This window comes from Malus sylvestris, chromosome 2 (genome assembly GCF_916048215.2).
Source record: "Malus sylvestris chromosome 2, drMalSylv7.2, whole genome shotgun sequence".
NCBI lineage: Eukaryota > Viridiplantae > Streptophyta > Magnoliopsida > Rosales > Rosaceae > Malus > Malus sylvestris.
Window position 1 is genome coordinate 5417280 of NC_062261.1, and position 13991 is coordinate 5431270.

At 39.1% G+C, this 13991-nt stretch overlaps 1 pseudogene; it reads right to left on the reverse strand.

The window, feature by feature from the left end:
• Positions 1–5955: 5955 nt before the first annotated feature.
• On the reverse strand, positions 5956–13780 carry LOC126597239 (probable caffeoyl-CoA O-methyltransferase At4g26220; annotated as a pseudogene).
• Between the last annotated feature and the right edge of the window lie 211 nt (positions 13781–13991).

Sequence of the window (13991 nt, forward strand, 5' to 3'; positions counted from 1 at the left end):
CACCCCGAGGGGGTGACTTTGACATAATCAAAGATCAAGGACTTAACCACAAGACAATTGTGATGCCTCAGGTCAAATGACTACTTTGCATTATCCCAACCATGAGTTCTTATGTGACATGGAATATGAGAACTCTTCGTTGATCACGTTCAGTGTACTCATTCTCTATTGAGCACCTACGTACTTGTCTTGATGTCACACACACCAATGACTCGAGACTAATCACTCTCCCTGAGAGAAGACATAGTACGTACCGATCTTTACGGACTGTCAATGCCCAATTGACAATCCTATGATCAGGAACATTTAGGATGTGTCTACGAAAGAATGGTCTCATGAATCTAACTTCATTAGATTACATTCTCCCAATCACATATTCCTTGGACTTTATCGTTTAAGCATATAACATTTATATGAGACGGCTCAAACAATAATCTTTGCCCTTTATATGTAAAACTAGATTAGTTTAACATGTGAAATGTCCGTAAAGTATCATCATATGATTGGCTTTAGGGCACATTTCCAACAATATTATCTTTGACATATTTCAACAAAAATCCCGTTAGTCTCTTTGTGCTGCTTTCACAAGAGGACTTTGAAATTTCAAAGTACCCTTATCATTTCAAACCCAACATCTATCACCATGCAAAACAAAAGGCCTAGCCTACCTAGGTTTCCATGTCATCATTATCCAAGACCATTATTTTTCTTTAGGTGATGTCAAATCCCACGTGCTGATCTCCTATCAATCTACACGTCCACTGCCAGCAAACCCAAGTTAATTTGAACTCTGTTGTTAGAGCAGCTCAAACGGGAGCCTCTGCTCGAGGGACAGGCTGCGGAACATGACCAAATAGGTCGGGGGATGAGGTCCAGCGTATGCGAGCCCGAGGGACAGGCCATGCCCGAGCGACAGGCCCAGCAGCGATTGCCAGCCCGAGAGCCCGAAGGCATCCTGACGCAAGGCTGACGTCTGGGCGACGTCAACCATCATCTCCTTTGCATTTCTGGGCCTCAACCTTGCAGCTACTCGACCTCCGTCGTCCTTGAAAGCTTCGTCGTCTTTAAAGGCCAAGTCGACATCGTGGGCTTTCCCGAAGTCGGCGTTGTGTTTTCCCGAAGCCGGCGTCGTGACTTCCTCGGAGATGGTTGTCGGAGAAGATGCAGAAGATGCATAATTGAAGAATAAGTTTTCCGATAAACAAAGAAAGAAGAAAAAAGGAAGTGAAGAAGAAAATGAATAATTGAAGAAGAAGCAGAACCAAATCTGCAGAGAAGAAGAAGGAAATCTGTAGAGAAAAGGAAGAAGGAGGAATATATAATATTAATATAATTAATAATATAATATTAATTATAAATAAAATAATAATAATATTTTATTGCCAATTGCCAGGGCTATTCAGTGCAGGGGTGGAGATGCAAAAGGCAATTGCCAGGGGAATGCACTATTCATTAAGGGCTCTTACTGTTCACTGGGTGGATTAAACAGTGAATAGCCTGGGGGGAGGGCTTCTACACTGGACTTGCTCTTATTGCTTCCCATTGGAGATAATGAGAATCCCATGTTTGAACATCATTTTCCTTGCTATTGTGTTCAATGCCTTCAAAACTTTGTTAAATTTCTACTAATGTGATCGGCCAAATTCCAATACAATCATGAAAGAGTGTTATTAAGTTTATCTTTTGGAATAAATTAGAATGATACAAAATAAAAAATAAAAAAACCCATAGACTATACGTACCTTCAAGTAAGGATAAAACCTTATACTTTTCCTTATTCTAGATGGCATTGCTAGTCCATGTTTGAACATCATTTTCCATGCTATTGTGTTCAAGGCCTTCAAACTTTGTTAAATTTATACTAATAGTCTAATGTGATCGGCCAAATGTATCACGTAGTAGACAATATCTATTATTGTGGCCGACAATGATAAAAAAATGTTGCAAGCATTGCGTCTTGCGTCTACGCAATGAATCTTGTATCTCATAAGAGTGTTTTGTCTCTAACAATAATGCATAACTTCATAAACACAACATGATACATTCTATACCTTTACCGAAAATCCTCTGGATGGTCTCTTTCAATACTTTATGTATATAATCGTATCCTAACATAGTAATTGGTCGTCGATTTAAAGAACATTCAATAGGTTGTTTAGTTGTGATTATAAACTCCTTTAGTGCATGGAATACAGCTTGAATTGCCATCAATAAATACTCAATAGTTTCATAAAGTTCTTATTCTTCTTCTTCCTTTTGTTCCACTTCCATTTTTGTAATAAATAAAATCATAGGCAAGTTAACAAACAAAGAACCATATATATAATACCAATCATGAGCAAGTTAACAAACAATTATTGACACAATGTTTTATAATATTGACACATGAATTGGCTGATTTGTTTAACAAGAAATGCTAAGGAGACTCCATCGATTCTCTGTCACCTTATGGTTTTCGCACAATGTTTTATAATATTGGCACGACTTGACGTTAAACTGTGAGGTGACACAGATTCCATGAAGAATCTCTCTCAACATCTATTTGTTTAACAGTTTAACTCTCTAAGTTTCATTAATACCAAACTAATTCATTTAATTGGATCAATATTTTATTATTTAGAAGGAGAATGTGGTAACAATTGTTTAGGGTTTAGTAGTTTATGTGGTTTGAAAAAAAGAGGTCAAATTGTCAGAATTTATTGGTGTAGGGCAGAGGATTCAATTTTCAATAAGCAAAATTTTAAACAAGGAGATTGTTCTGATGATTTTATCTCACGATGACATGTTTAATGTGCTTCTCTCACGATTTCAGTTGCCTTTTTCGGATTCACCAGCTTCAAGAGAAGGGCCATGAACTGACCTGAATCAGGTGAAGTGCTCATGAAAGCCCAGCACGGTAAAACTGTTAAACCCTATATTGATATGGGTGAAGCATAAGAAGGTTCCACAGAAGACGTGCTAACGTTTATTGAAGAAACTACCACAAGACATGCTAACAAGTAGGCTTTCTAATCAAAATAATCTCTAGATTAGCATAACTTTTCATTTTATCCCTAAGATTTAAAATCTCCGTTAAATTAAAGAAACCATCAACTCAAGTGAAATAGTTGATATGACAAAAATATCCTCAATTTAATGGAGATTTTTTTACGAAATGACCTAAATGATTGACAGTCCAATCGGAGAGACCATTTTAGCTAAAAACTCTTCTGCAGTTTTATTGCACCTGCATTTTGGTGTAATAGTTGGAAATTAATGTCAAGACTTGCATGGGGTGGTTTGAAGTAGCAATCCCTCAGTTCCTTGAGAGGATTTGGCTCTCTTGGGTACACACTAGTTTTCAATATATACTGTAAAATTATTTTAAACTCCAAGTTTAATTGTTAATTTTATGATTAGTAGACAAGTAATTTCGAATTAAGAAAAATACATATGGAGTTACCTCTTTTAACTTCTGGCTCTGCAATACAGTCGGATTACCGGGCGTAATCGCCTGCTTTCGGGTTTTTTCTCTCCTTCTAAAAATCCTCCTGCCGAAAGAAGTAATTTTGATCTTGTAACATTTTTGTTTTTCCTTTTTGTCAACTTTTGTACGTGGGTTTTGGCTCACAAGCTGTGTGTTTTAACATTGCCTTATCATTATTTACTGTTTTTATTATTGTTAACGATAGATTTTGTTTGATTAGCCACTAACGGAGTTCGAACCCACACCATCATGTAAGAGCTCAACTCATTTTCACCATTATGATAAAGAGTCACTTGCCTTATCATTATTTACTTTGTTATTGTTGAAAATTTGATATAAAATTTGATATTTAAATTTCTTCAATGAATGGAAATTTATTGAAGTGTGTTGGATTAAATACATAGCCCAATAAAGAGCCCATTGAATTATTACAAATTAGCCCAACATAATATTACTAATATATTATTTATTTAATTTTTTATTAGGAATTTGATTTCGGGTCAGATTTAAGGGAACGCCGGATCCCTTTCCACCTAATCCATCAAGTTCATGATCCGGACTATTGAAATTTGATCTAATACCTACAAACAGGAAGTCTCTTTAAAAGTTATAATAATTGTAACCGTTAGATCAAATTTCAATAGTCCGGATTTCAAACTTAGATGAAAAACGATCCGGAGATCATCCCTTTTCCCAAAGGAACGTACGTTCCTAATCAAGGAATGTCTCCTTTCAAATTTCAAACTGATGAGTTATCAGTTGCATCCTTTAATCTAAATGATGCATTGGTTGACTCTTCAAATTGGGACAAACTCTTTTGGAAGAGACTCATGTGCATTTATTTATAAATAGGATAAATTGCAGTTTGACTCCCTGAATTATTACTTCAGTTAAAATTGACCCCTAAACTATTTTTTTGATAAAGGGTTATTATATAAAATGGTCCCTAAGATTTGCATGATCAATAGAAATGGTCAATGAGATTGAAAATCAATAGAAATGGTCCCTGAGATTGTCCACCATCCATGATTTTGGTCATTCCGTTAAAAACTCTTTGGACAATTTTCAAAGCTTCGTAACTCAATCGATTTTTAACCAAATTCGACCCATAATATATCAAAATGAAGATAAGAAAGTGTAGAACAAGTTTATACCTATTGGAAGCCCAATGATTGCCGGAGATGGCCGGAAAATAGCCTGAAAGGTGACTGGTCCGCGGGAAAACTAGAAGACTCGCCGGAAACTGGGTAAACTTTAAACGTTCATAACTTCTTCAATACTCAATCAAATCGAGTGATTCAAAAACGAAAATCTTACTTCTCGACAAGAAGAAGAGAATAGTATCTTTCTTGACTGCTAACTAGCCTTAGTTTGTTCGGACAACTGCTCAAAAGTGGCTAACTCAAAAATGGTAAGCCACTTTCGAGCCATTTTCGACCAAACCACTGCGAGTTAGCCTACAAAAAAGGTATTATTCTCTTTGTCTCGTCAAGAAGTATGATTTTCGTTTTTGAATCACTCGATTTGGTTGAGTATTGAAGAAGTTATGAACATTTAAAGTTTACTCAGTTTTCGGTGAGTTTTTCAGTTTTCCCTCGGACCAATCACCTTTCAGGCTATTTTCCGGCCATATCCGGCAACTATTGGGCTTCTAAATAGGTATAATCTTATTCTACACTTTCCTATCTTCATTTTGATATATTATGGATCGAATTTGGTTAAGAAACGATTGAGTTACAAAGCTTTGAAAATTGCCCAAAGAGTTTTTAACGGAATGACCAAAATCATGGATGGTAGACAACCATTTCTATTGATTTTAAATCTCAGAGACTATTTCTATTGATCATGCAAATCTCAGGGACCATTTTGTATAATAACCCTTTGATAAATTAACCCTCGAAATTATTTGAAATCAACTAATTAACCCATTGCCGTTAGATTCCGTTCACTATTCCGTCAAAATTCAAGGGCAATTTAGTTTTTTCATCATCATTTCTTAATTACCATCTATAACCACCATAAAATTATGACACATAGACACATAATAATTAAGTGGTCAATTTTAACTGGAGCAATAGTTCAAGAGGTCAAACGACAGTGTACCCTAATAAATATAAAAACACTCATCAGGTTTATTAATTCGATTTTGCAATTCCATTCACTGCATATACTCTATCAAATAGAAAAAGCATTGGAATTTCATCATCGCATTTTGCGAGGGAGTTTCCTGCATAATCTGGATAGGAAGATTTGGAAAAATAACTAAAATTTAGATCTCATATAGAATTATAGTCACCCTTTTAAATTTTTGATAATTATAACAAAAAAATTGATATAAAAGTACCAATATACCCTACTGACTAAAAACTTCTCCATTTTTTTATTATTTTTTTTAGTACATTGATATATTTGTTCTCCATTTGTTCTTAACCGTGAAAAAATGCAAGTGAATAATCTTGTTCATTAACAACACTTAGACAAAGCAGATATCACTCAACAATACATTATTTCATTGAAACTATTTTGAGTTCTGAAAACATAAATATCAAATCTCCAATTGTCAAGGGAGATTGCCAAATCCCCGAGCTTTAGACATGTAAGGCTACATCTTTCAAGAAAGAATCAGTAAAGTCGACGACAAATTGTGATCCCATCACCCAAAGAAGCATGTGAAATCTGGACACGAGGATCGGCTGCAAGTAACTTGTTAAGCTCGATTGTCGCCTGTTTGCCTGGTTTCCTGAACTCCGGAATCAACTCTTCAGGCATTACAACCGTTCCTCCCCAGAGGGTGTTATCATAGACAACTATACCACCCACCTTCAACAGCTTCATTAACCTCTCATGGTAGTTCCAGTAGTTGACCTTGTCGGCATCGATGAAAGCAAAGTCGAAACTTCCTTCGTTTTCATGCTGCAAACAAAACCACGAGAAAGCGAAAAATGTCACAACTATGGTTTTTCTTATTTCGGCTGAAGATTATGGTTTGAAACGTAAAATACTTGCATTTTCTAGTAGCTTATCAAGAACCGGTAGGGCCTGGGATTCAATGAAGTCGATTTTGTGCTCAACACCGGCTTTCTTTATGATTGGAAGCCCTATTTGCTCATACGTCTCACGATTCACATCTATGGCTACAATCTGCAGTACAACAAATTATGAGCTCAACGCGACCGGAAGAGCAGATTCAGATATTAGTAGTGACAGACCTTGCCATCGTCAGGAATTGTAAGAGCAGTGAGGAGGAGAGAGTATCCGGTGAAAACGCCAACTTCAATAGTTTTCTTTGCATCCACTAGCTTCAACAGCATGGCCATTAACTGACCTGCATCTGGTGCAGTAGCCATCTCAGCCCTGAAAACAAACTAGCTAATTAAAAACCCTCCTCGACAGTTTGATCAAGAAATGCTCGACAGTTTTCACTCGCTTAGACGAAGTGTATGCCAAGTTCTAGCTTGGCTTGGTAGCTTAATGAACTTAAAAAGCAGGCAATCTTATAACAAGTTCTGCTAAGATATGTAGGATCATAACCTCGGGTGGCTGGCGGTGGCAGCTCTAAGCTCCTTGAGAGGCTCCGGTTCATGTGGATACACACTAGTCTCCAAGATATACTGTCACATCGACATTGTTAAAAAACAAGATTTAACAAATTTAATCAGAAACAGGCAAAGCGAAAGTTGAGGGAACGGCGTTGTAACCTGATATAACTCGTCACTCTGCAGCAGTCCCTTCTTCTCTAGATTCAGGTCCTTTTTGGCGCTGTGCTCCATTTGCAAAGAGAAAGCAACTAGTCCAAGTAATTCTACAAATCCAACAGTTACGGACAGATTAATCGAAACTCGATGGACATGTTGTACAATGGCAGAGAGGGTACCACTGCAAAACTGAACTTCAATGCCACCAAAAATCCCCAAGTTTTGAACTTTTGAGTAACAAATTCCCACCTTTTGATCCTTTTAAATTAAGGGAAATTAATAAAAAGAGTTTGAAAACTTTGAGTTTTAACCACAACAACAACAACAACAACAAAGCCTTTTCCCACTAAGTGGGGTCGGCTATATGAATCCTAGAACGCCATTGCGCTCATTTGTGTCATGTCCTCCGTTAAATCCAAGTACTCAAGTCTTTTCTTAGGGTCTCTTCCAAAGTTTTCCTAGGTCTTCCTCTACTCCTTCGGCCCCGAACCTCTGTCCCGTAGTCACATTTTCGAACCGGAGCGTCAGTAGGCCTTCTTTGCACATGTCCAAACCACCGGAACCGATTTTCTCTCATATTTCCTTCAATTTTGGCTACTCCTACTTTACCTCGGATATCCTAATTCCCAATCTTATCCTTTCTCGTGTGCCCATACATCCCACGAAGCATCCTCATCTCCGCTACACCCATTTTGTGTACGTTGATGCTTCACCGCCCAACATTCTGTGCCATACAACATCGCTGGCCTTATTGCCGTCCTATAAAATTTTCCCTTGAGCTTCAGTGGCCTACGACGGTCACACAACACGCCAGATGCACTCTTACACTTCATCCATCCAGCTTGTATTCTATGGTTGAGATCTCCATCTAATTCTCCGTTCTCTTGCAAGATAGATCCTAGGTAGCGAAAACGGTCACTTTTTGTGATCTTCGCTAGATTGCTCCGGTCATTAGCGTGGATAAGTATATAAATGGATAGAGATAGGAAAACAAACACAAGATGTACGTGGTTCACCCAGATTGGCTACGTCCACGGAATAGAGGAGTTCTCATTAATTGTGAAGGGTTTACACAAGTACATAGGTTCAAGCTCTCCTTTAGTGAGTACAAGTGAATGATTTAGTACAAATGACATTAGGAAATATTGTGGGAGAATGATCTCGTAGCCACGAAACTTCTAAGTACCGGAGTGTGGTATCGTCTTGACTTGCCTTATCTGTCTCATAGGTAGATGTGGCATCTTCTCTGGAAGTACTCTTCCTCCATCCAGGGGTGGTATCTGTAACTGGTGGAGATGCACAAGGTAATGTATCAATTTCACTTGAAGCTTACTTGTAGTTTCATGCTTGGTCAAGCGAGATACAAACCATGTAGTAGGAGTCCCCCAAGTCGCCGAGCTGGGGGATCTGCTGAAAGAGGTGACAGACAAGGTAAGCAATCAGAGCTCCGGCTGATTGTTCACATTCTCCCTATCTTGCAGGCAGCATGAAGGATAAAGAGAAGAAAAATGAGGAGAGATGATATGGGATACTTTTGCTTTTGAAGAAGTAACTTTCCACAGGCTTATTCTTGAACTGGGCTGGAGGGTTTTCTGGTTTCCTCCAGAGTATAAGGCCGACTGAAGAATTTGAGGGTCAAAACAAGTCCATCAAATCTAGAGTACGTTCGACCCTGCTGATATGGGATACTTTTGCTTTTGATAGAGTAGTGGATGTATCGGCACGTGTGCTGTTACGCTTGTCTCCACATGCTTCCTTGTATCCTTCTCACTTGCCCTATATGTTCCTCAGGCAGATGCGGTATCTTCCCTGGAAGCATAAGATGTTGAAGATGAGTACTCGAGAGCAATGCCAGGTAAGTAATCAGGTAAGGGGTTCCAGGCAGTCAGTTCCTGGCTGGAAGCTTGATTCCAAGTGTTGACTGATTGCTCTCTTTCTCCTTGTCTTGCAGGTAAGAACAAGGCCAAAGGAAAAAACATGGAAAAAGCATGATATGGGATACTCTTGCTTTTAACCCTGATGATATGAGATATTCTTGCTCTAGTATAGCTTGTTTACAGAGGTATTATCGGGGGGAAAGAAAGCTGAATATTTCGAAAGGCTTTGTTGGGAGTGCCCTCTCAGATAAGAGAAAGGGTTGAGCATTTTTGCAGGTCTGCCTGTCCGTTAGGGATGGAAGTCGACATATATAGGAGTCTCCCTAACATCAAGTAATAATGCTATTCCTTTACCCTGCTTGGTTATAGCACGGTAGTGGGAGCTGCCAGCTTCACATGTTTTAACTCTGTCAGAGCACTTTGAAAAAGTGGTTTGTGGTATCTGGAAAGCTGATGTTGTGTGTGAAGATTACAGACCTGTCGGGGGTCTGGCTCTCGAGATTCGGAGAACGATGCCTCTTCGATTTTTGAGAAAGCAATCCTGCTGGGGGTCTGGCTCTCGAGATTCGGAGAGCGGTGTCTCTTCGATTTTTGAGAAAGTAATCATGTTGGGAGTCTGGCTCTCGAGATTCGGAGGGCCGTGCCTCTTCGATTTTGGAGCAAGCAATCTTGTTGGGAGTGTTTTCTCGAATGTGAGTAAAGGTTGGGCATGTTTGCTAGTCTACCTTGCCACGAAGCACAGAGGTTGACACACAGGGACTTTCCAATTATCCAGCAGTGGTACTGTTCCTTTACCCTCTCTTCGATTTTGAGAAAGTAATCATGTTGGGAGTCTGGCTCTCGAGATTCGGAGGGCGGTGCCTCTTCGATTTTGGAGCAAGCAATCTTGTTGGGAGTGTTTTCTTGAATGTGAGTAAAGGTTGGGCATGTTTGCTAGTCTACCTTGCCACGAAGCACAAAGGTTGACACACAGGGACTTTCCAATTATCCAGCAGTGGTACTGTTCCTTTACCTTCTCTTCGATTTTTGAGAAAGTAATCATGTTGGGAGTCTGGCTCTCGAGATTCGGAGGGCGGTGCCTCTTCGATTTTGGAGCAAGCAATCTTGTTAGGAGTGTTTTCTCGAATGTGAGTAAAGGTTGGGCATGTTTGCTAGTCTACCTTGCCACGAAGCACAGAGGTTGACACACCGGGACTTTCCAATTATCCAGCAGTGGTACTGTTCCTTTACCCTTGTGGGTAATAATATGGTAGCTAGACCTTCAAAATTTATGTGTCTAAACTTTGTTAGTGTTGTTTCTTTGCAATTCTTTTACCCTTCTTGGTCAGAGCGATGTAGTGGGAGCTGCAAGCTTCACGTGTCTCAACTTTGTCAGAGAACTTTGGCAAAGTTATCTGTGGTACCCATGAGCTACTGTTGCGTGTGGGAAGTGGGTGATTGAACAGTACGATTCATGTGCTTTCTACTTCGCCAGAAATCTTCGACAGAATGCCCATAATTTCCGCAAAGCTGAGTGTGCGTGTGACAGGTGCTGACAAGGCTGGAAAAGTAGGTGCCTCTTCGATTTCTGAAATCGGCCCTCGTGGTCTCTGAGCAGCCCAGCTTTTGAGAAAGCAAACCTCTTCGATTTCTGAGATCGGCCTTTGTGGTCTTTGAGCAGCCCAGCTTTTGAGAAAGCAAACACCTCTTCGATTTCTGAGATCGACCCTCGTGGTCTCTGAGCAGCCCAGCTTTTGAGAAAGTAAACGCCTCTTCGATTTCTGAGCAGGCGCCTCTTCGATTTCTGAAGCTTCGTCGAGTGCAGATTTTTATAGGGGCTGACATTAAGTTCCAAAGCACACTTGAATATCCACCAGTAGAAGCTCCATTCTTGCACTTCTAAGATCTTGATTTGTTCGACCTCTTCTCTCTTCAACACCTTTGAAAATGTCTGGCCCCTCCGACCGTCGTTTTGACTTGAACCTTGTTGAAGAGGCAGCCCCGCCTTCTCCAGACAACATATGGCGCCCATCCTTCGTCTCCCCTACTGGTCCTCTTACCGTTGGGGATTCCGTGATGAAGAATGATATGACCGCTGCGGTAGTGGCCAGGAACCTTCTCACTCCCAAAGATAACAGACTACTTTCCAAACGGTCTGATGAGTTGTCTGTTAAGGATTCTCTGGCTCTCAGTGTTCAGTGTGCAGGTTCTGTGTCTAATATGGCCCAACGCCTATTTGCTTGAACCTGCCAAGTTGAATCATTGGCGGCTAAAGTGATGAGTCTCAAACAGGAAATTAGAGGGTTCAAGCATGAGAATAAACAGTTGCACCGGCTCGCACATGACTATGCTACAAACATGAAGAGGAAACTTGACCAGATGAAGGAATCTGATGGTCAGGTTTTACTTGATCATCAGAGATTTGTGGGTTTGTTCCAAAGGCATTTATTGCCTTCGTCTTCTGGGGCTGTACCGCGTAATGAAGCTCCAAATGATCAATCTCTGATGCCTCCTCCTTCTAGGGTTTTGTCCAATACTGAGGCTCCGAATGATCCCCCTCCGGTGCCTTCTCTTTCTGGGGCTCTACCGACTGCTGAGACTTCTCCTAAGCAACCTTTGTGAAGGCTCCCTCTTGTTTGTTTATTTTGACTCAAGTATATGTACATATTTGTAACTTATCGGGGATATCAATAAATAAGCTTTCCTTCATTTCAACGTATTGTGTTAAATACACAGAAGCCTTCTTCGCTAAGTTCTTTGAATTTTCTTTTGTTGAAGCTTGTATGTTGAAGCTTTGTGAGTGGAGTATATAGGTTGAGGTAGTGTTCCCTTAATTTCCCGAGTGAGGAAAACTTCTCGGTTGGAGACTTGGAAAATCCAAGTCACTGAGTGGGATCGGCTATATGAATCTTAGAACGCCATTGTGTTCTGTCCTGTGTCATGTCCTCCGTTAGATCCAAGTACTCTAAGTCTTTTCTTAGGGTCTCTTTCAAAGTTTTCCTAGGTCTTCCTCTGCCCCTTCGGCCCTGAACCTCTGTCCCATAGTCGCATCTTCTAATCGGAGCGTCAGTAGGCCTTCTTTGCACATGTCCAAACCACCGTAACCGATTTTCTCTCATCTTTCCTTCAATTTCGGCTACTCCTACTTTACCCCGGATTGAGTTTTAACCATAACGACAAAATAAAAGGTAAAGTGAAAAGTACCAGAATTGACTTTTTAGTGTAAAAATGTGATTTTTCGTTAAAGTGAATACTGTTAGATGTTTTTTTTTAAATTAACAGTGAAGGCTCAACAGTCTATAAAATTTCTCTAAATTTTTTTCTATGAAGATAAAATAAAATCAGACAACGTAACATAACCCATCAACCCAATTCCACAAATTGATAAAACCAACATGGGGAAAGGGATTTGAACCCGGAATCTCGGACAAATGGTCTTAACCAACCGAACTATAAGCAGGGCCGGCCCAGGCCCAATGCAGAAGGGGCGATTGTCCAGGGCCCAAAAAAATTAGGGGCACCAAAATTATTAGGGCGGTATATTTATATATGTTTTTATAAGAGTATAAATTTATAAAATTTGATTCAAAGACACAGAAATTTAACTAGAAGTGGTGGTTTGTCATTTGAAAATAATAAGGAGGTATTGGGTTCAAAACACCATGTGTGCTTATTTACTTTTCTGTTTTTACAAATTTCTTTTTATAAGAGTATAAATTTAGAAAATTTGGTTAAACGATCAAGAAGTTTAATTAGAAACAATGATTTTTGTTGTTTAAAATTAACAAGAGGTCCTAAGTTCGAAATGCTATGTGCATGTTTATTCTTTTCAATTTTTACAAATTTTTGTTTGGTTGGTAATTTATTTTTAGTTACTATCTAGTAGCTATGTGGGTTGTTATTTTTAAATATTCGTTTTAATCCAAGTCTAATATTCAACAAAGAATAATACGTCGACCAAATTTGCAAATTATATGACGTGTCATCAAAATGTTTAATTTAGTGCCCATTCATTAATAATACATATTAATTAAAGATTCGAAAACATCATTATTTTTTAGTCCCATATTGACAAGGTTAGTAAATAAGAAAAAAACACCTCACGATTTATTCAAAAACACATTCAAAGTTCAAATGGAAAACAAAACTCATCATCTATCTACTTGTAAGCCCGAAGTTTTTTTGTTTCCCTCTCTCAATACAAAATAAATTAGTCTTTCTGTGTTTCTAAATTATTGAGTTTGAAATGTTTTTCTAAGTATAATTTTTTCGATGTCTTATGTGTGAAAATAAATAATTTTCTTACATGAAGTTAGGGCGCTTTTTTTTACGTCGCCCCGGGCCTCAAAAATCTCTAGACCAGCCCTGACTATAAGCCCGTTTACTCGCGCCAACTTTGATCAAGCAAGATAACCCACATCCCCATTTCTCAGCTACTAACCAATCTCAAACTTCCCACGATTCCAATTAGACATCTTAGGCTACAAGTTTTCTGGGTTTTTTATACAGAGAATACCAGTGAAGAAAGAGAGAATTACCCGATGATCAAAGGTGAAGGCCGAGTCTTCCGCCTTTGGACTTTGAATTTGCAGCAGCGATGGTGAACCGAATCAACACCTCTCTAAATAAATATGTTTTTGATGAGTTGGGGATTTCTCCAGAGGCACCCGACCCACCCACCAACCACTGCTGACATATATTCCACCAACCGCTGTTGAGGAAAGTTGTACCGCCTTTGTCATTGGCATGAGCCTTTGGAAATGTACATTTCAGCAGGCGGTGACAAATGAAAGTTGAGATGAACACGCTACTAGCTCGACATTAATTATTTGTTAAAGGACGAATTTTGTATCAGTAATTTTGATATTCGTATGAGTTAAGCGTTGATGCGTATTTTTCATTAAAATATTATGCAGCAATAACGTGCAACATATAAATAATTTGTCTTTAAAAAATGAAAAACGAAGAGATGAA